This window comes from Triturus cristatus, chromosome 5_2 (genome assembly GCF_964204655.1).
Source record: "Triturus cristatus chromosome 5_2, aTriCri1.1, whole genome shotgun sequence".
Taxonomy (NCBI): Eukaryota; Metazoa; Chordata; class Amphibia; order Caudata; family Salamandridae; genus Triturus; species Triturus cristatus.
In genome coordinates, this window is record NC_140588.1 from 270,198,614 (window position 1) to 270,218,490 (window position 19,877).

The 19,877-nt window shown below is 45.6% G+C and overlaps 1 protein-coding gene and 1 long non-coding RNA gene across 4 annotated transcripts in view; one reads left to right on the top strand and one right to left on the bottom strand.

The window, feature by feature from the left end:
• The window catches only part of JARID2 (jumonji and AT-rich interaction domain containing 2), a 671,808-nt gene that overhangs the window by 180,447 nt on the left and 471,484 nt on the right, over window positions 1-19,877 (top strand). The gene's annotated exons all lie outside the window — the stretch shown is intronic.
• Window positions 1,126-16,149, bottom strand: LOC146822862 (uncharacterized). The gene is made up of 3 exons (XR_014961850.1): window positions 15,870-16,149; window positions 5,134-5,269; window positions 1,126-1,427 (listed from the first exon to the last, which is right to left on the bottom strand). It is a non-coding gene; the product is annotated as an uncharacterized LOC146822862 (long non-coding RNA).

A 19,877-nucleotide genomic window follows, 5' to 3' on the forward strand; every position in this document is an offset into this window, starting at 1 on the left:
GATTGACTTTCAGAAGCATGAAGATGCATCTGACCGTCTTTGATCCCAACTCCTGGAGGTTTCTGAATGGATGCCTTTAAATTGCTTCAAGTTAAATTTGAAGAACATTATCGAGCTTGTCCTTATTACAACCAATGTGTTTGCACCACACCTGTTGGCCCTCTGATCTTAGCCCTATCCCATATGACCACTCTTAAATGTCGCAACGTAGAGATTGTATTAATGTCACTTTGGGCCATATGGATCATTCCAAATTGCGATCACAAACGCCGAAATTCTCAGAATTTCGGCGTATGCGATCGCAATTGGGCTCAGTGGTATGTATGAAAGAAAAACTGCCTCGCAAAATAAGGAAAAGCAAAATTTGCGATTCCCTATTTTGCAATTGCATTTAAGGATTCGCAAATTGCTATTCCTTAAATGCAATGTAGGAAGCACAGAAAAAGTGCAATTTGGCCGTAAGGAATCGCAAATTACCATCAACTTCAAGTTGGTGGTAATTTGCGATTTCTCTGAAAAATTCACTTTTTTGCATTTTTCGAAGTGCCTTGTGGCGTATGTATGTGTGCCACATGTGCACACATGCACATTTCGGGGTGCAACAAGGTGTCCTGTTGCACCCTGGCACCCTTGAAATTGCATTCACAATTTGCGATTCTCTAATTGAGAATTGCAAATTGAGAATATCTTCCCATTCATTCCTATGGGCCTCTAGGCCCTTAGGAATGAATGGGGAGGTATTCTTTGATTGCGAATCATAATTTGCAATTCGCAATTAAGGAATATGTAGGATTCACAAAATCATTTGCAAATCCTACATGCATAGCGTTTTGCGATTTTCAAACAGCGATTCGCAAAAAATCGCAATTTGAGAATCGCAAAATCAGAGTTTGATACATATGGCCCTTTGTCATTACCACTTTCCCCCCATACATTATTTTGCCTTCACATGTTTCTCATTCTGAAAATTCCTTCTGAATCATTCCTTTCTCCACTGAAAGTCACTGCATTGTTCATTAAGCAGTATCCTTTAAGTTGGAAAAGGGCAATGTCATTTATTTAGGGCTAGATACGTTTCTGGTCAATAGACCTTAGATTGTCCAGAACGCTGCCCGCCACCTTATTTTATGTTTGATAGGTGTCACACTTTGCCAAACACCATTGACTACCTGTGAATAAACAGACTGAGTTCAAGATACTTTGCCTGCTCCAGTAAGCGTTCAACAACAAACAACCTTTTTTCTTCCAGAGCAAGCGCGGACTCAACGCCCACATGTGTTTTTTCAGATGTACATTCTTTGCTTTCCTGTCTCTTCCTCGGACATGGTATGCTCATCATTGAGGCCGCGGTTTCTTTTGCTGTAGCCTGCCTCTGAAATTTGCTTCTTGTTCGAGGTGTTAAAATCCACTGTACCTTCTGCAAGGTGCTGTAAAACATAATTTGTACATCTTTTATCGATTCTTTTTTCCCTTCACTTTTGGAATCAAGCTCCAGGACACCTTTGTTAATATTTGTTCTTATAAATTTAAATTAAATCAAATATTGCGAGAAAATAAAGTGTATTGCTCACAAACCTGCACATCTCACTTAAGCAGCTTGTTAATAAAGTGCAATACTTAGATTCACACTTTGTAGCTTATCAGCTATCTTAGTTAATTTAGCATCTTTCAACAGTTATCAAGATATTAATGTAATTATGCATTGGTCAAAAACACTCCCTATCCACGATCTCAGCTTAGATGGACAAGCACGACCCAGATATTCAGTAATCTCTCTTGCTTTCTACAAATGTTATCTTTTCTTTTCAGCTGCCTTTAACGGAGTCTGGATTTTGACAGCACAGCTGCCAAACAAACCTATTGTATACAATTTACACAGAGTGTGCTTAGCTGCCTCCATTTCAACCATTTGCTTGAGTCTGTCAATCTGGTCTTGACTAGGCTCACTGGAGTATTTTTTTCTCACCTAATGCTAGTGGCTGTTGGGGGTGTATGCTTTCACCTCCAGTCGAGTGCTTGCACTGAAGTGCATGCCAGGACTGCTTTAAAGCTATATAGCCCACTTTATTTGAAAAACAGTCAAAAACATTACCAGAGGCAAGGGAGTCATCAATGTAGTTCTAACTTTTCTTGTCTGACTTTAATATGCTTATTTCGTATCTATTGGTACATTAAACCCAGGTATATTGGTTTTGCCAAAGCTAGTCTAGATATGGGAAAGCTGGCATTCCTTTTCTTAAATTTGAAATGAGTGCTGCTGATGAAATGTTTAGATGATTTGAAGACCAGGATGTTTTGAATGTGAAGAAGTCAGTCATTGCTCCTGAATTCATTTTTAGCAGGGTGTGTTCGTTCAATCTACCGTCGTTTAAAAAGCAGTTTTGACCAAGTGATTTAAGTACAAAAAAAGTGGTCACTTAGATTCATTTATGATTATGTCAGTTTTGTATTTCAAAACTCAGTACTGATGTGTAAATGAAAAACAAACCTGTTATCGTAAAATAAAACGCATAGAGTTGTAGACAGCTACTTATCGGTCTGGTTTTAATAAATCCAGACAAGCATGCACTTATGTTTACATGCGTTTGCACACTAAAGTCAGAACGATTGGGTTTGCCAGCGCTTGCTTTGTATACTACTACAGTTATCACTTATATATACTTATTATTAGAGCGTATGTTTGGAAAATAAGTTGTCAATAGGTTTTGTACGTTTCTAATGTGAAATAGTATGCATTTAGTTAAGACAGTGAGACTGAGACAGTAAAGTTGTTGTACCTTAAGAAAGAAAACCCAAATAATCCTAGCTGGGGCTTTGGGAGGGCTAATGCAGAGCAGACTCTTCCGCTGAGATCGGCTGCTGGGCCCAGCGGAGCATTGGTATTTGATGGGCACTTAGACGTTATCACTAAAGAGAACTGCGCGGAAACCAAAGCGGGGCGGCGGCGTAAGACGCTGGATTTTTACTCTTGGGAATAGCCACCTAAAAGCACATTAGCTCTTGGAAAGCATTGTGATTTGGGGGATGGGAGGTTCGGAATATTGCCTTAGTAAATCGCACCCTGTCACTCTTCTTGCCCCCGCCCCCCCACCACCACCCCTTTCTTCTTTTTCTGAGACCTGCGGGTCAGAGGGCGTGACCTTCCGTCTTTACAATGTCGACAAACTTCATAAAACGAACAAGGTTTCCAGTTGAGTCATGATGAACCCTATTGTTCAAATGCATAGCCAAATAGTGACACATTTTTAGTGGAAAACGAATTTCTTGATGATACCAAATTATTCACTTTTCGCATGGGAAACAGCAATCATTTAATTGTTTTATAATCTTAGAGTTGTAATTTGTTTCCGCTCTGAATGGGTTTTTTTGGGGGGGGGAGGGGGCGATTAAGTTCGACGAGCAGGCGCGCAGTGTTCCGGCTGCCAGAGCTTCCGCGCGCTGACGTACTGTGAAGAGCAGTCTCGGGTTTCACTGCCCAACAGTGGAGTAGTGTAGAGCCTTCATCCAGCTGGCAGCGCTGCCACTACTGGGAAGCTGCTGCATGAGCTCGTATGGAGCCCGAACTCCGTGCCTAGGTATTGCGGGTCGCATTTCTGGCAACAACGGCTTTGTATGAATATAATTCAAGAACATGCTGCCGCTCTACCTGTAAATGTGTGTGGTTTTAGCGTGTCTATTTTCACTCTATCCGACTGTTTTTGTCTCGGCAGATCCTTTGTCCTCCTTGGTCACCCCCTGCCCAGCGTAGAGGCATTCCACACATGGCCTCTCACTCGCACCAGGGTGTGTTTTCTGCCTCTGTTCACCGCAAGGAACCAAGGGGCATATTATCAAGAACAGCGTTAAAAATTATCACCGGTTTAGCGGCAGAAAACTGGTGTGAACATGGGCTTCTATTGGAATTCTCTAGGGCATATTATCAAGCCCATTATCGCCGCTTTAGCGGCAGTTCTCTGCCGCTAAACCGGCGATATTTGTAATGCCGTCCTTGATAATATGCCCCTACGTTTGTAGTTCAGGATAATGGTGCAGAGGTTAAGGGCTTCCTTCTGTCTTATCTTCTCTCTTTGGACATTTGAAGGAGCAGCCCCTGAACCTTAGGCCTGCGTACACTTGGACTCGCATCTTTCTTTCACCCACACCCTGCTTCTCCTTTATTCTGTAATCCATAGGCTCAGTGTTAGACACCTCCCTTCAGATTTTTGATGCTGCCTACTCCCATTAGTTGTTGTGACTGCTCTTAGGCAAATGATTCTTTACTACAGAGGTTCTGATTATAAAGCCTGCAGGCTTCCTTGTCAAACAGGAGATCACTGGCCATCAGGAGGAACCTTTAAGAAAATTGATGCGGGTTGTGTAACCCCAAGTACCCCTTGGGAAAGTATTTCATGGAGCCTTGCACTTTGTAAACCAGAATAGTTGAAAGATGCTTGTGAGGGGCCAACATTCATTTCAGTGATAATATTTTTTGGCTTTTGGAGCTGCAGCAGTGAAGTGTCATTTCCAACACTGGTTTAGGAACACGTTTTCTTTATGGTCCCTAATAAGAAGGCCTGTAAACATCTACAATAAAACACCCTGGAGAGGCTCAGAACCAGCAGGACTAAATAGTAAAAATAGTGTGCTATTTTTGTATAGCACTCCATTAACCCCTTCGCCGCGGCAGGAATTCTGCTGGGGGGGTTTGGGGGCAGCGCGGCGGCGCTGTGCTCGTGACGGAACCGCTCCGTCACGAGACACGGTTGAGCTGTGCTCATGACGGAGTGGTTCCGTCACGTCTCCGCCCACTGCGCTAATCGCCCGCACAGGCGGGGAATTAGCGCCGCGTGGGCGGAGCGGCGGCCAACGGCCGCAGCATGACGGAACCACTCCGTCATGAGCACAGCGCAACCGTGGCTCATGACGGAGTGGTTCCGTCATGAGCAGGGAAGGGGTTAAGCACTTCTGTTTCTAAGCACTGTAAATATTGTTAAAATTAACCAATTCCTGCTTATCAATTTTCTGACCCTTGAATTATGAAAGTCTGAGGGTGCCTTGTTTACAGTTGAAGTTTGGACAACACTTGTCAGTGGTGAGACACTTTGATGGCTATATAGTTTATCTGAAAGAGACTTCTAGCCTCAGATTCCTTACCTGTGAATTTCCCCCAGGCGTCCGACTGGATCTGGAAGATTTTTCGAGAACAGTACTCCTGCTCACTGGTAGGTGACATCGATTGGCTCTGCTTCCATCGTTGACATCATCTGTGCCAGAAATGACATTGCGGTACCTATATAGGTGCCACCCAGGCAGAATTTTTTTGACGTTTTGTCGACCGTTTAAAAAAAAAAAAAAAAATATTTTTTTTATTATAAAGCTTAGAACCAAAATCACACGATATATCGCCTTCATATACATTTAGTACATTATCACATATGTCATTCCTTTAACAGTGACTCAAAATCAAACCTCCCAACTTAGAATTCACTGACCTCCCTGTGGTCACCCCCCCCCCCCCCCCCTTGTCGACCGTTTTTGAGATTTTTCCTCCTGGTGTGTCGAGGATGTCATTGTGTAAGACTGGATTCAAGCCTTGTGGAGCATGTCACCACCCGATGTCCGTGATGGATCCGCACCTCGTCTGACTGTGGTGTTTGGAGAGTGACCAGGACCCGAAGTTGTGCTCCGATTGCCGGGCCATGCACCCGAAGGCTTTGAGGGAGATCTTCAACTTTTTACACGACCCCCTGTGAAAAGCAGAAATCGGCCATTGTACTGAATGTGAAGTAAATTTGTATCTCATTTCATGAGAATACGAAATTTTACTGTTGGCATTATACAGGATCAAAATCAAGAATGTTGTATCTTCTGTTTTTACTGTGTAAACTGTTGAAGATTCTCATATTTGAATACTAACCTCTAAACATATAGAGCACCAAACTCCACATTAGTGAATGGGACGGCTTGAGACCACTGCTGCGGATCACTCGCCCAATTCTACTGCACTAATAATTATACCAATCATTTGACACTTGGAATTAGCCCTGATGAAGTCTGCTGTGACTGTAACAGCAACCGACGAAACACGTGTTGGCAAAAGGGCAAATGTTGGATTAATATTGTAATAAAGAACTATTGAAACCACAATCTCAACCTTTGGATTCCTGTGTGACTGGAGAATCCTTTCATTGACCTTTGGAGTTCTCGGGTCGAGAAGGAAAAAAGTCTCTTCCTCCTTCTGAGCACCATGCGAATTGTGGATACCAAATAGACAAGATTGACATTATATACTTGACCTATGATACATTGTAGTAGGGTGCGCCCGTTCTCCCAGCCACGCTAAGCAAGTGTTCATGGACAACACCACCGCCATGTGGTACTGCAACAAATGGGGCGGGTGGGGTTGTGAACCCTTTGTCAAAAGTCTCTGGACATGGCTGGGACAGCAGTGCATATTCCTGGTGGTCCAACACCTGGCGGGCTCTCTGAGCACCAAAGCAGACAAACTCAGCAGATGATATCTAGCGGAATCCGCATGGCATCTCCACCTGGAGGTGGCGCAAGGTCTTTCAGCAGTTGGGAGAGCCTTGGTTAGATCAGTTCGACTCAGCTGAGAACACACAATGTCAGTAGTTTTGGAGACAGGAGTTTCCAAGGTGTTTCTCTCTCAGAGATGCTTTTTGTCTCGAGTGGAGTTCAGGCCTCCTGTGCGCTTTTCCACCCATACTACTCGTGCCCAGATTTCTCGAAGACCAGGAATAACAGGGCTCAAGTCTTACTTGTGGCACCGGACTGGGCATGGCCCTAAATCCTCCGACCAGGCTGCCCCTTTGTGAAGATCTTCTGTCACAGCAACAGGGGAGGGTTCTCCACCTGAATCTGTTCCCTCTCCGTCTTCTTGCATGGATATTGAGCAGCGACAGTTTAAAGCTTTCGACCTTCCTCCTAAAGTCTGTAACATCATTTTGGCAGCCAGGCATCCATCCACCAAGACAGTACATGCCTGCCGTTCGGAAAAATGTGTGGCATGATGTGCAGAAAATACTATTTATCCCCTTTCTGCTCCTCTTTTTGAAGTCTTACTCTTCATTCTTTCCCTGGCCCAGCAGGGCTCTGCTCAGGACACTCTTAATGGCTGTCTAGCTGCCAATTCTGCCTTCTTGCGGTTACCTGACCAACCTCCTTTGTTCAAATCCCCTACTGCACTTTGGTTTCTCAAAGGTCTTACTCATCCCTCCATCATCATTCATTATGCCTCAGTAGGACCTTAATTTAGTTCTGACTTATGTGCGCTCCTTTCGAGTCTCTCTACATTTGTCCCCTCAGGCGTCTCACACTGATAACCACCTTTCTTGTGGCAATTGCATCTGCCCGTTGAGTTGGTGAGCTGCAGGCCTAATCATCTAAGCTGCCTTACCTCTATCCTGACAAAGTGGTGCTTCGCACAAGGGCCTCCTTTCTACCAAAAGTAGTCACCCCATTTAATGTAGGCCAATCTATCACCTTGCTTACATTTTATGCAGCTCCCCATCCCTCTAAAAAAGAGGAGCAACTCCACCATTTAGACCCAAAAACAGAGTTGTCGTTCTACCTTGATTGCAATCAAGAGGTCTGGGTGGACTACCAATTCTTCGTGGGATATGTTAGCGCAAATAAAAGTTGGGTGGAGCAGAAGCGGCCCAGCTCCAGATGGGTCAAGCTCTGCATCAAAATCTGCTACGCACTGGCCAAGAAGCAACCTCCTGAAGTTTGCAGTCCACCAGAGCTAAAGCTGCGCCCACTGCGTTAGCACGTGGAGTTCCGGTCATGGATATATGCCAGGAAGCAATGTTGAATTCCTTGCACATGTTCACAAAACATTACAGCCTGGTCAGTCAGGTCCACAAGAATGGGCACTATGCTTGTTCTGTCCTGCAGGACTTTCTCGTTTGAAATTAGTTTGCAGACCTTCTTCTAAGTATGGTATTGTTTGGGTATCTATTCACAGATAAGGAATCTGCGGCTAGAAATCTCTATCAGAAGAACAAGTTATTTACTTTTGGTAACGCCTTATCTGGTAGAGACTATATCTAGCTGCAGACTCCTTACTGACCCACCCCTCCACCCCACTCTGCGAACGGATTACGAAGGACCGGGCTGACCCCTTTCAGGGACATAGTTTTAACACACCTGTGGTCCTTGTTCTTCATGGCTCTGCGCTTCTGACAAGAAAGTTGTGAAAAGAAACTGACGTCGGTGTGCCTGGACGGCGCCTATATACGTACAGCAATGTCACTTCTGGTGCAGACAACGCACACTATGGACGTGAAGCCGATCGCCGCCGCCTATTGTCTCACAGGGGTACTGCGCACAGAAAATCTTCCGGATCCAGTTTGACGCCTGGGGGTAATTTACAGGTAAGGCCTCTGCGGCTAGATATATTTATTCTCTACCAGATAAGGAGTTACCGAAGGTAAGGTACTTGTTTGTTAGGGTGTTTTATTAATCATGGGCAGTTGTGGTTTAGGTGGTCCTTACCTGGCTACTATCTTGTTTACTCATGAAACTGATTAAATCCTAATCCTTTATGAATTAAAATTGCACTGGGAAGCTAAGGAAAGGGTTAACATTATATCATCAAGCTCAAACATTTTGGCCCGTAGGATACCCAAGTTGAAAGTGCACAACTGCTCCTTTCAGGATTTAACTTTTCCCCCTGTGCTACATTTTAGTGAATAAACGAAGACGATCTGCTGTCTCTTTTAGTTTACATCAAATGTGTTTGGGGTTCCAGTCCAGTTTTCTTAGTATTTACTTACTGCCACTGTTTAGTTTGTGTAGAAGTACTCTCAAGAAACAGGAGCTCAGGAAAACATTCAAAAGTGATTTCCCAAGTGTATAATATGGTCACAAGGGGAAAGGCAGGATTAAAAGTAACGCCTTTTGGGTCCACAGTGTCTAACTTACTCACAACACCACCACTTGTGTTGGGGTGGTTTTAATGTGTAGGCCTAGTGGCTGCCCTCATGATGTAACTGCCACTATGTTAAGGAACCTGGTGATATTTTGAATACTGTTTACTACCAGCATATTTTGCTAAAATGGTGAAGCAAGGATTAGCTCTTAAGTCCCCTAGTACCGTTGGTGGTGGGTTGTGATGTCTAAAGAGATTTGTAGTACCCACTTTGTTGATGATCCTGCTAATGTGTTTTTATAGCACTCACTAATTCAAGTGAGCCTGTGTCTAAGACTCTAAGTGCTTCATATGTTTACAGGTAAGTAAATATAGCCCAAAGGAGATTTTAAGGCCTTTCTCTGGGTCCTGAGGCAGTAGTTTAATGGACAGCATTCTTTGTTAAGACCATTATTTACCATTGGTGTGCTAATACTACTTAAATTCCAGTAATTTAACGAATGTACTCCCTTTGCACACATGACTTCTTAAGGTAGGTTGGTTATAGCAAACAGTAAAGGTTAAAGCCGGGAGGCTGTAAAGGGACTGAAACTTAATCATTACCCATGATAAACTCAAAGTCCAGAGAGATCTTGATCTCTTGAAGAAGATAGCTTCCTATTTTAGAGAAGGGTGATATGGAACAAAACTACAAAAATGTGCTCCATTCCTCACAGTCCCTCCTATGAACTGTTTTTTTTTTAATCTCCCTCCATCCCTGCTGGCAACAATATGACACTCAATCACACTCCACACCATACATTTTGGCACCTGAGAAAATGTTCCAGAGTGCCAGTGTTTTAGACAGCCATCATGTACTTGTGGTGCTTTTTGACTTCTCGGGCTGCTACGCCATTGTTGGTTACATAATGTACATTCAAACAAGTTGCTCAGCTGCAGCTGAGTGTGTATGTTTCGTTTCCCTGGGCTTCTTCTCTGCCACGCCAGGTAGGACACCTCAGGCCATGTTGAATGGCTGGTTATGTAGTTGCCATTCCCGTGGACAGCTCCGCTGCCTCCCTTGGTAGACTCATTTCATCTAGCATGGTTGGTTATAGCATAACTGGTCCCATTGAGTGCTGTCTCTCACTCCTGGCTGGACTCCCTAGAGCAAATACCATAGCTGGTTGTATAATTTCCAGTTCCTGTGGTTGCTTCCTCCTTGGGTTCGCTCCTCCCAGCATTCTCTGTGGCTTATTGGCATATTGTCTACTCTTCTGCCACGCTCGATACATTCCAGGGAGCATACACCATGGCTGGTAGTACAATGATCATTTATACATGCTTCCCTCTGCAGTTCCTGTTTTTACTTTACAGGCATATGCTAAAAGTGCTTGCACAAGGGTACAGCTAGTTGGATTGCCTTGCCATATACTTTGTCTGGGTCTTATAATGTTTGCTCCTCTGTCACTCCAAAGTGAACCCAAAAGGACATTGCTGTGGTTGCTTGTATAATGCCCATTATTATTAAGGGTTTGGACTCTGTCCCTGCGTTGTAAACACCATGACGTACAGAGAACACTCGATGCAATGATTGTATGCTTGACCTGTGAGTGCTTGGCATTCCCCAAATTCAGTCTGGTGATAACTATGATACAAACCATTCCAAAGCTGGTTAGGTATCTGCATGCATGACTGTCTCTTTTGGCTCTTTTTCTCATACTGTGCACAAGTACAGCTATATACTTCTAATCCAAAAACAACAATAGATGGACAGAATGCAGAACAATGTCATACATCCACCCCAGTACAGAGATCTGGGCCTAAATCCATCGTTTTTTTGCTCACCATGCCTTTTCAGTTTGAACCCAGCCATATGCAAATCAGTCTTGACCCTGTGCCTCATGGGAACAGTCCAGCCCGAACTGCCAAGCCAGGTCCTCCCTGGACTGGAAACAAGCATCCTAGGACCGGTTTCGGGGTTTCACCCCTCTTCAGCCAGGATAGCTTGATTCCAGTGGCATGGAGAGCACGGGACCCACGTCTGGGCATACCCTTCCCACTCGGGGTGACAAATGCAAAAACAACAATAGATGGACAGAATGCAGAACAATGTCATACATCCACCCCAGTACAGAGATCTGGGCCTAAATCCATCGTTTTTTTGCTCACCATGCCTTTTCAGTTTGAACCCAGCCATATGCAAATCAGTCTTGACCCTGTGCCTCATGGGAACAGTCCAGCCCGAACTGCCAAGCCAGGTCCTCCCTGGACTGGAAACAAGCATCCTAGGACCGGTTTCGGGGTTTCACCCCTCTTCAGCCAGGATAGCTTGATTCCAGTGGCATGGAGAGCACGGGACCCACGTCTGGGCATACCCTTCCCACTCGGGGTGACAAATGCAAAAACAACAATAGATGGACAGAATGCAGAACAATGTCATACATCCACCCCAGTACAGAGATCTGGGCCTAAATCCATCGTTTTTTTGCTCACCATGCCTTTTCAGTTTGAACCCAGCCATATGCAAATCAGTCTTGACCCTGTGCCTCATGGGAACAGTCCAGCCCGAACTGCCAAGCCAGGTCCTCCCTGGACTGGAAACAAGCATCCTAGGACCGGTTTCGGGGTTTCACCCCTCTTCAGCCAGGATAGCTTGATTCCAGTGGCATGGAGAGCACGGGACCCACGTCTGGGCATACCCTTCCCACTCGGGGTGACAAATGCAAAAACAACAATAGATGGACAGAATGCAGAACAATGTCATACATCCACCCCAGTACAGAGATCTGGGCCTAAATCCATCGTTTTTTTGCTCACCATGCCTTTTCAGTTTGAACCCAGCCATATGCAAATCAGTCTTGACCCTGTGCCTCATGGGAACAGTCCAGCCCGAACTGCCAAGCCAGGTCCTCCCTGGACTGGAAACAAGCATCCTAGGACCGGTTTCGGGGTTTCACCCCTCTTCAGCCAGGATAGCTTGATTCCAGTGGCATGGAGAGCACGGGACCCACGTCTGGGCATACCCTTCCCACTCGGGGTGACAAATGCAAAAACAACAATAGATGGACAGAATGCAGAACAATGTCATACATCCACCCCAGTACAGAGATCTGGGCCTAAATCCATCGTTTTTTTGCTCACCATGCCTTTTCAGTTTGAACCCAGCCATATGCAAATCAGTCTTGACCCTGTGCCTCATGGGAACAGTCCAGCCCGAACTGCCAAGCCAGGTCCTCCCTGGACTGGAAACAAGCATCCTAGGACCGGTTTCGGGGTTTCACCCCTCTTCAGCCAGGATAGCTTGATTCCAGTGGCATGGAGAGCACGGGACCCACGTCTGGGCATACCCTTCCCACTCGGGGTGACAAATGCAAAAACAACAATAGATGGACAGAATGCAGAACAATGTCATACATCCACCCCAGTACAGAGATCTGGGCCTAAATCCATCGTTTTTTTGCTCACCATGCCTTTTCAGTTTGAACCCAGCCATATGCAAATCAGTCTTGACCCTGTGCCTCATGGGAACAGTCCAGCCCGAACTGCCAAGCCAGGTCCTCCCTGGACTGGAAACAAGCATCCTAGGACCGGTTTCGGGGTTTCACCCCTCTTCAGCCAGGATAGCTTGATTCCAGTGGCATGGAGAGCACGGGACCCACGTCTGGGCATACCCTTCCCACTCGGGGTGACACATGCAAAAACAACAATAGATGGACAGAATGCAGAACAATGTCATACATCCACCCCAGTACAGAGATCTGATGGATTTAACCCAGATCTCTTGACTGGGGGAGAATGTCTGCATTGTCAGCATTCCGTCCATCAATTGTTTGTTGTAACGCTTTTCGCCCTAAGTGGGATGGGTATTCCCAGACGTGGGACCCGTGCTCACTACGCCACTGGAGTCAAGCTATCCTGGCTGATGACGGCTGATAGCCAGAAACCGGTCCTAGGATGCTTGATTCCGGTCCAGGGAAGACATGACTTGGCAGTTCGGGCTGGACTGTTCCCATGAGGCACAGGGTCAAGACTGATTTGCATATGGCCATGTCTAAACTGGGGTGGTGTAGTGGGCAAAAGAACGATGGATTTAACCCAGATCTCTTGACTGGGGGAGAATGTCTGCATTGTCAGCATTCCGTCCATCAATTGTTTGTTGTAACGCTTTTCGCCCTAAGTGGGATGGGTATTCCCAGACGTGGGACCCGTGCTCACTACGCCACTGGAGTCAAGCTATCCTGGCTGATGACGGCTGATAGCCAGAAACCGGTCCTAGGATGCTTGATTCCGGTCCAGGGAAGACATGACTTGGCAGTTCGGGCTGGACTGTTCCCATGAGGCACAGGGTCAAGACTGATTTGCATATGGCCATGTCTAAACTGGGGTGGTGTAGTGGGCAAAAGAACGATGGATTTAACCCAGATCTCTTGACTGGGGGAGAATGTCTGCATTGTCAGCATTCCGTCCATCAATTGTTTGTTGTAACGCTTTTCGCCCTAAGTGGGATGGGTATTCCCAGACGTGGGACCCGTGCTCACTACGCCACTGGAGTCAAGCTATCCTGGCTGATGACGGCTGATAGCCAGAAACCGGTCCTAGGATGCTTGATTCCGGTCCAGGGAAGACATGACTTGGCAGTTCGGGCTGGACTGTTCCCATGAGGCACAGGGTCAAGACTGATTTGCATATGGCCATGTCTAAACTGGGGTGGTGTAGTGGGCAAAAGAACGATGGATTTAACCCAGATCTCTTGACTGGGGGAGAATGTCTGCATTGTCAGCATTCCGTCCATCAATTGTTTGTTGTAACGATATACTTCTAATCAACACCTGCAGCAACGGACTCCTGGAACCGCACCTGCCACACAGTTCCTTTCAATTGAATTCCTGGTGCACTACAGCCAAGGTGTCAGTTGTTCCTTGACACTGCTGCTAAGCAGAGATGCATGAGCATACGCCACAGGATGGTGTGCCCACAAAAAAGTTCAAATTCCTTATGTATATTTTCTAATTTCTTTATTGAGAATATTATATTTTCTATCCTTTAAAACTTGGCCCAGGTTGCAGCCAACACGTTTTGTTCAGTTAAACTGTAGGTCATCAGGGCTTATTTGTAAGTTTGAAGATCCCGATGTATACCAACTTAATAATTTGTAGCACCGTTTTTATCCAGTTAAACCTGGGTGAGACAATTGTTCTCCAATGCCAACACTTGAATCCGTATCTCTTGTCGTAAGAATCTTCAGGTCGGGATGGCAAAAAAAAAAGACATACTTGTTGCAAGATACTTTGCACAGTCTCTTTGCCATACATACACAACACAAAAACACTTCCCTCGTGCACCGGAGTGCACTTGCACACTTTCGTTCCGTCGATAGACTAGCATCTAATGCTTAGATATCCCCAATCACACCTTTTTGCTTCAAATTCAGTTAGACAAAATGCCATAAAAGCACAACTATTGTCCTAATGCACTTAAAAACACAACCTCTATCTATAGGCATTTAACAGCCCCGCTTCCATTCGTTCGCTTTCACATAGTAGCTGCTACCCTCCCACAAATCGTATTTGGCACTGCGTAGGAACATGAAACTCCGTGTAAATACAATACTAGTCTACGCGCCCCTCTTTCAGGCAGAGGGGAACTGAAGAATACGGAATTGTAATGTTTTCCCGTGAATAGTGGGATGCTAGGATTTAAAAAAAAAAAATAAAAAAAATGTTCCGACCTCTGCCTGTTACCTAAGGGGCCACACCTTTGAATCAATTTCGTTTTATGTAGCGCTTCATGGTACTATTTACATAGCACGCTTGATGTCCAGACCTCTCGGTTCTCAACTTGTTCCAACAGTGCCATCTTGTGGGTAGGACCAAAACATTTGCCAAATGAGCTGATTTCAAGGCAGTACCCTCAGTGGGTGTGTCTCACATTTCCTCACCGGGCACATCACTCGTTTGTCACAATCGCACCCCGTTGACCACAACTCTGGAACTGTGAGGTTACCTTTTCCTTTCTGTGCAATTGTGGGCCTTTTAGGAAGGGATTCGTGGGTGGGGGAGTGTGGGAGCAGGGGAAATGTGCGTGTTGCTCGTTTAGGCTAGTTACCCCATTAGACACGTCAAATGGAAGGGTATTTAACCTGCGCAATATACAATTCGAATTGAAATAAAAGCAATAAAAACTACGAATTCGATGTATTTTGCATAAGGTTGAACTCAACGTAACGGACAATTGCGTAACAAACATAACTGTTTTAGGGATGAGGCTCCACGGTACAGCTCTGCTCGAAAAATATGAACTGGACCAGGCATGCTAAGATGTTGAATAAATAAATGGAGGCCATTCAAATGTGTAGTTAGTGGATGGAAGCAAAAGTAAAAAAGTGCAATTCTAACCCCATACATATTATTTCTCAGTTTTTATATTTAATTATGTTGCCGTTATTTATGTAAATGTTTTCTTATACTCCACACAATTGACAAGGCCTTCCCTCGTGCCTTGTAAATTGCGTAAATTGGGAGAGAGGAGTAAATTGGGAGAGAGGAGTTTGAAGGGGGCATGCTTATAAATGCCTCGGGATACAAATGTATGTGATGCAGAAAGCAGATTGGTGGGTGTTGGATACGGCTGTTGGAAGGGTGGTGTTTAAAGTAACGTGAGGATGGGATTTGACACGCAAAGGTTGACGAACCATACCAGCTGTGTTCGTTAAAACTACCTGTGCGGTGTGCTGTCTGACCTCGGCCCGAGCCTCTTACAGGCTGGTTTTTATAATACGGTTCTGGGATCGTGCTCCAGAAAAAAAATGTTCTCTGGAGACTAGTTGGGGCTAGACCAACACCAAGAATCAAATATCTTAAAACTAACTAACGAAAAATCGAACTGACAAAAGACGGTGGGGTGATGGAGCGTAGGCTTGGGTGCCAGGGACGGAGCAAGAGACTGAGCCCCCCTCCCCATGAGTGACCCTTTAATGGGACCAGTAATCCGACTCCCGGAGTTGCCCTTTACCAACCGGTTGATTCCAGTGGTCGGAAGCCATGGCATCACAATTCGGACCCCGAGGGTCTCCTAGGGAATGAAGAATTTCCGGGACGTTTCATTTACTGCCTCAGAATCGCCTCGTAAATCCTCGTTCTTGTATACGGTGTATGCCTTGATTATCCGCTCCTTTGGGCTGTCCGAGTCTCTGGGTTCACCGCATCCTTGAGGGGCCGCTGCTGACCCATGTTACCGGCCATCGGAGGTTACGAGCAGCACCTTGCATGGCCTCGTGTACTGCCGTCAGTGCCTGGTTTATGCACCCTGCCGCTGGCAGGCCGGGCGCCTGCGGTGCCAGGCTCCAGAAGCAGAGTTTGGCAGCGCTGCACCTTTATTTACCGTGACAGATTTAGTGTCTCTCCTGGGCCCTCATCCGCTGCGCCCCCGCCCGTCCGCCCCCCTTCACTTCCCTTTTCGCTGCTAATTGCTTCTCGAGCACGCCTGGCTTCGGACTAGCCCCCCCCCTTCCGTGAAAGGAGACGAGTGTATTTTTAACCTCGGGCGATCTCCTTTTGTGTCACTTTGCGATGACTGCATTCGTCCTCCTAGTTTCACGCGATGTATTTTGTTTTTGTTGTGCTTTGTTTCAGTTGCCATGTTTAAATGTGCCATTCAACACACAGGCCTACAGGTGCAGCGCTGAGACAGTATTTATTATTTCCTTCCTTCCTTTCCCCACCCTCTTCAGATTTAGCAGCTTTCCACGCTTCCAGCCTTCCGTTTCACCGTGGATTGGAAACCAACACAAGGTTGTAATGTTGTGGCTCAGTGAGTTGATGCACATGCTGCGGAAAACTGTGTGCAACTTGAGGACCTTGGAATCGGAAGTGTTTTGATCAAACATTTTCTTTTTCCGAGTTTTTTTTTAAATAGTTCCATTGCGGTAAGCCCTACTTGGAAAGCAGGTTTTCGTCTAAATGTGGAAGGAACAAGTGGTAAACCTATACATTTGCCTCAATAGATGTGAATCTTTGCTGCAAGCGCAAGTATCCGTGCAAGCAGCGATAGTTGTATTTGCATTGAGAGGGATCCGTTTGTTTCTTGTTGGTGGCTCATGTCTTAATTTTGCTTTGGTGTTGAATGTGTTTGCCTTCTTCTGTAAGGCGCTCTGTTGCCTTGTGATGTTTGGCCAGCAGTATAATAAACGAAATATTCCCTCAGTCATTGGATTCAGCATGAAGGTCACGAGGAGAAAGACTGCTTTCCCGAGGAGGCACTGATACCAAAGTGGTTGGGAGCACCGCAGGACCGCGTAATTAAAACGAATGCCACCCGCCCGACTGCATATGCTGGTACAGTCTAAAGAGACCGAAGTGGACGTGAATCGGAGGGCGGTGTTTTAGTGTACATTTTGACATTTTCCTGAGGGTAAACCACATAATTCAGCAATGTATTCTCGGAGTGGGGAGCAACAGCGCCCCCAGGGACCTGCCGTCCGACTCTTACCCAGTGAAATGGCCGTAAATCCCCGCTCTGCAGCAGGAACTTGGAGGACAGTCCCAGTACACAGATTCCAGGGTCTAGTGGAACAGTGTTCCACCATTTTTTTTAAAAAACCTTATCAAACACATTCCACCAGAATTTGTTGATTGGTAGGGGGGGACAAGTTCATTCGACACCAGTAGCAGCAAGAATCAGTCCTAAGTTTACTCTTTATAGGGCTGGGAGGGGTGAGACGGATCCTATAGAAGAACTTAAAATGAATTCTCCTCAATCGAGTATTGGGTGTCGGGGCTTCGGGCTGAGCACGATAGAAGGACCAATCCCCCCTCGGTATAGATTGACAAAGGTCATTGTTCAGTTTGTCCCAGGCTGAGGACTGTGGTATGGGTGGGTATTTCAGATTGCATGCAGGAATATAGCCTTTTCACGAGGCCTTTAGTGGATGCAACTTCTAAAAGTAATGCAATGGCTTTAAATTGTGGATGTTCACCTGGAAAGGTAGGCAAACCTTCATTCTATGCCAAACGCAATCTGTAATCGCATATCTCTAGTGGTATGTATCCCTCCCCCACTACAAATTGGGAAAGTGAAATGAATTCTCCATTGGGAGTAGTTGGCCCATCCTCAGCAGTTTGAGGGAGTGCAAGCGTCTGAGAGAGTATTCTTCGCACAAAGGTATTGTGGGTGGTGCAAGAGTGGTAGGACTGGAGTTCTAATAGATCACGGGCAATTTATAAGGCCCAGTTCCCACTATACCAACACTGTGCAAGTCACTGCATCAAAAGCTGATCTATTACAGGTTGTCTGCTACTCTAATATGGCAGAGAGCGGTACTGGTGAGGCATTTTATTTTTCAACTGCAGTGTGATACAAGTTTGGAGGCGGGCGATGACAATGTGCAAATTACACTTGAGCACACTAGTAGCAGAGCTCCAGGTCTGACAGAGCAAAGACACCTCTCTCATATGGTAAAAACAAGGTTTCCGATTTGAGCCTCCGCTGTTTTCTCGCCCAAGCGGGATCCGAGATCATAAAAGATTTGAATTTGGTAGAAAATTAGTCTTTCGAGAGTGATACAGATATATTATTGAAGATATGGATAAAGTTGGGCAGAAAAATCATTTTCATTAAGGCTATTATTCTACTTGCCTGAGACAACCACAACGAGAACCAGCATTCTATTAGTGATTCCAATATTGAGATGACAGTTCTAGAATTTGCTGTAATGATTTACTTCACAGCTGACCCACATACCGGAGCAGCATCCCACAGGGTACTCGAGCACATTTTTGTTTGGATGGAGTAAGGACTTGACCCAATTTGTATTCATGCTGGGTAGGAAACTAAATTGGATACATTTCCAAATAACGGATGAGAAACTGTTTTGTGCGTTACAAGTGTACTCCACTATATCGTATTCATGTATAGTCTGTAAAACTTCAGCACATCTGGCATGTTATTTTAAAAAGCAGGCCAATGGGTCTAGTCAGTGGTGAACAGGAGCAGGGAATGGAGGCACCCCTGTGTGTTGCCACGGATTATGATAAAATGGGCTCAGAGATTAATCCAATTAGGTTTACATTCTAGTGGGTTTGTTTAGAGTAGGGAAATGCCCCCAGAAGGTATCGCCAGACAAAGCAGCACCAATTTATATTTAAAAAAAGCTCCATTCTATCAAGTATAAAGCTTTTATGGCATTCATCAGATTGGTGACTGCATCCAGCAACACAGGCCCCAAGACCGTGTCATGCGACCCAGGCCAGACCCCAACCAAATGTACACCCACCTCATAAGGGCACAAAGCCACGGCGGCCACCCCAAAGCTAACTCAGGCGTCAGCTGCATGAACCATCAGGGAGTGTAAGTCACTGCCCACAAGCAATAACAGCCCATCTAGGGTAACTCAAGAGCCCACCTATTGGGAGATGCACAAGCACAGGAGCTCCCTCTGTTCACCAGCATTGCTGTAGTGTGACGCTGGCCTTCTACTGTCATGTGACTACTTCAACTAATGAGAATAACATTTCAGTGCCATGCCAACTGTTGCCTGTTAAGACAATTCTGTCGGATTTTACCTTACAACCTACTGAGCCCCACTAGTGTGCAGCCATTTTGGACACCGGCACTTTACTGGCCCCCCAACCTCACAAACATATTCACGGGATGCAATCTTAATTTGTGCGGATTCCACTGCATTTTCAGGACTGCAGGCAAAAAGTGGCACACAAGCATCTGGTGAGTTTCCACATAGATTTGCAGCTGCATGCACACAAGGGCCTCTATCATCTTGCTTATGAAAGGAGTATTTACGAATAGGCGGACAGCTTGCAAGGTCTGCATGATGAGGTATCGCCATATCGCGCAAAGGGTCCCCACAGTCACCTAAATGAATTACCGCCGCAGGACCAAAGATTCAATAAATGATAAAGGGGTCGGTGGGTGGTGGGTTGTAGATAGGAGGAAGCCATTCGTAATATGTTTTTTTCAGTATGTCTCCAAACTGCAGATCATGGAATTGAGGCGGACTTTACATTCTATT